At 68.0% G+C, this 485-nt stretch overlaps 1 protein-coding gene across 9 annotated transcripts in view; it reads left to right on the plus strand.

The window, feature by feature from the left end:
* Window positions 1–485, plus strand: part of PTK2 (protein tyrosine kinase 2) — a 100,459-nt gene that overhangs the window by 95,424 nt on the left and 4,550 nt on the right. The window lies entirely within an intron of this gene.

The following is a 485-nucleotide window of genomic DNA, read 5'->3' on the forward strand; positions in this document are numbered from 1 at the left end:
GTGCCACGTAGAGTGTCCCTCTGCGGGACCCGGCGCTCGGCGGCCCTGCTGGCACCACACCAGGCTTCCTCCGGGAGGAGAAAAGGGGACACAGCCCACAGCCCTGCCGGATGTGGGTCCCTGACACTGAGAGGGCGGGATCGGGCTAATGCGCAGCGTCCGTGTTCACAAGCCTCGGAGCACACTTCCCAGTGGCCGGGGTCACAGGCCAGGGGCCCTGACGGTCGCCGTCACCGTGGCAGTGGCGGTAGACGGGCGTGGCATATGGAGGAGCCCTCGCGTAGGGTGTTAAGTCGGACCCCCCCGGAATGGCGTGTGTCCTTATGTGGGGGCAGGGTGAGCGGCGAGTGGGAAGGGTGCGTCCCGTCCGCTGGCCAGCACATGAGCCCAGAGCACGACTGGCCACAGAAGCGCTCGCCCTCAGCTGGGTGGAGCGTGGCTCGTCAGACGTCGTCCCCTCTGGCTTGGAGGTGTCACTGCGAGGG

This window comes from Myotis davidii, unplaced genomic scaffold (genome assembly GCF_000327345.1).
Source record: "Myotis davidii unplaced genomic scaffold, ASM32734v1 scaffold30, whole genome shotgun sequence".
NCBI classification, from domain to species: domain Eukaryota; kingdom Metazoa; phylum Chordata; class Mammalia; order Chiroptera; family Vespertilionidae; genus Myotis; species Myotis davidii.